The 2436-nt window shown below is 40.1% G+C and overlaps 1 pseudogene; it reads left to right on the plus strand.

The window, feature by feature from the left end:
• Positions 1 to 323: 323 nt before the first annotated feature.
• LOC119256539 (26S proteasome non-ATPase regulatory subunit 11-like) lies at positions 324 to 2198 on the plus strand (annotated as a pseudogene).
• The last annotated feature ends 238 nt before the right edge of the window (positions 2199 to 2436 follow it).

Genomic DNA, 2436 nt, shown 5'->3' on the forward strand with positions numbered 1-2436 from the left:
TATTCTTTTTGATTTTTAAATATACCATTGTTCTGGGGTTTTAGTGATTAAGAATTATATATATTCAACACACTATATTTAACATATTACATCAAGAACATTTTAAGATTATTACCAACAATTCTATTTAAGACCTTTCATTCTGTTATTGCCATCTTTTACATATTAGTGTGCATGTATATGTGTGTTTGTACATATACTAAACAGACTTTGTTTTTTATAGCAGTTCAAGGTTCACAGAAGAATTGACAGGAAAATACAAAGCTATAGTAATCAAAATAGTATGGTGTTGGAATAAACATAGACAGTTTGAAAGTAGTAAGATGGTTGTGGCAGTAATGGTGATGGAGTTCCAGAGAGTCTAATTTCTATTCAGCACCCCTTGGGAGACCTCCATCGATATCTTCCACTCTTTCATAAAGCTTGATATTCATGAGAACCATGAGGAAGTAGAGAAACTTGGAATTGGGGTCTCTCCTGACAAAGACTGGGCAAGCTGCAGGCATAATTGTAGTACCAGTCTTTTGTGAGCAGCTCTGATGTAGTTAAGGTAGAAAGTGACTTTAAGATCCTTATGACTTAAAATGACTAAGGACTTTGTATCCAGAGCTTGGAGGACTCTTGAAATATCTACAAACTTTAAATTTCATCAGTAAGTAGTTCACTTAGTATGATCTCTGTTTGATGTTTTTTGATATGGAAGAAGTTACAGAGAAAGAGGTCAAGTTGTGTTTAAGAGTACATCACATAGGCCAAATCACAAAAGAGATCTTTCTTATTCCAATCTTTGGAGGCAGAACTGGTGCCTTTCTACTTTAATAGAAAGAAATAACATTTGGGTTCTTATCTGATGTGGGTTTTGAAAAACAAGAATGACAAAGCTCTTTCAGTGAAAGCAGAGATTTTAGATAGCTTGTCATACCACACCTGAGCAACTTGATGGAAGCCCGAACTGCCTTAACCTCTGCTTACACCACAGCAAATGCCACCTACTGCTCCCCCTAAATTACAGGCCACTTTGACTATACAGTCAGATATCATTGACAGAGCAAAGGAGGATTAGAAAACTGCATATTCATATTTCTATGAGGCATTTAAGGATTATAACTCCATTAATAGCCCAAGGTCATCACATCTCTGAAGTACATGATGTTTTGCAGAATTATGTTCAACACCCCAGAAGATAGCCAGATTTTGGTGAAGTGAAGCTTACACTTTGGTATGCAAGGAGGCAGATAGAAACATTAGGTTGGCTCAGTCTCCAAGAACAGATAACTGGCAGATTTTGAAAAAGTCCTGACAGATTATTGGGCAGAGCTCTGGGATGACACAATCATCAGCACACAGTTGGCCAATTTATATGATAATTTGCTAGAACAGAATTTAATCTGTTACAGGGCAGCCCCGATATCGAACGGGTTGCCTGGCTGTGGGTCCTCACCCGCGCGCTTAAAAGGGACTTATTAATACTCCATTACAGGCACACACAAAAGGTTAATAAAAGGTTTATTTACAAGGGAAAAGGAAATAATGAAAATGTACAACTCAGGGAGAAAATAGGGAAATAAAGTCTTTAATGCGTCCTACCCGATCCGCTGACCTGGAAACCCAAAGGCACTCTCAGAGCTGGCCAGACGCTGCGAGCTGGCGGAGAGCCAAAATGGGGGAACCCTCCAAAGCCCACATGTCTGGCTTTATACCAACCTGGCTGCTTAACCCCACCCTCAGATCTCAGCCACCTTCCCTTTGGTGGTGATGGGATTTGGAGTTCCCAGTGTCTTTGGCTTTGGCCTGGGGTGGGGGTGGAGTCCACAAAGCCTGTATGGAATTAGCTTTAGGACATCCTTTTCTCCCTAACAAATCCAAAACATTAAGCCTTTTTCCCTGCATACAGATCAAACACATATCTAGCCTCATCACAGTCCCCATGGCCAAAGTGGAAAGAAAATTATCCTAGGTGATTCTTGAGAAGGAGTGTCATGGGATTTTGGACCAACAAGAGGGTGTCCTGATTATTTTCCATGCAATCCCAGTAGATAACACTTATAAAGCTGCTCTGGAAAGAATCCAGAACATGAATAGTGATTCCCTTCTATAACACAGCCAAGAAACTGACATGGGTGAATGCTGACTATGGACACAAGCCAGGGAAATACTATCTTTTGCCTCTCAAGACCAAAAGCCTCCTGGTGGCCTAGCAGCTCCCCAGATTGAGCTCCTGTCATCACTGAAGAGTTGGATCTGCTGCTGTACTGAAGAGAGTTAGGTGTGGTGGGAAAATACTAGGACTTTCTATCTTCTCTTTGTTCTGCATTCAGTCGGAAAATTTTTAAATCCTCATTTAATGTCTGCATTGAAACTGATAAGTGCACCAGTTGTCATGTAATCCTTACTGGTTTGGGAGTGGAGACACTGCTTAAAGAAAAACAAACAAAA

Source organism: Talpa occidentalis, unplaced genomic scaffold (genome assembly GCF_014898055.3).
Source record: "Talpa occidentalis isolate TD23 unplaced genomic scaffold, MPIMG_talOcc4v2.1 talOcc4.306, whole genome shotgun sequence".
Classification (NCBI taxonomy): Eukaryota; Metazoa; Chordata; class Mammalia; order Eulipotyphla; family Talpidae; genus Talpa; species Talpa occidentalis.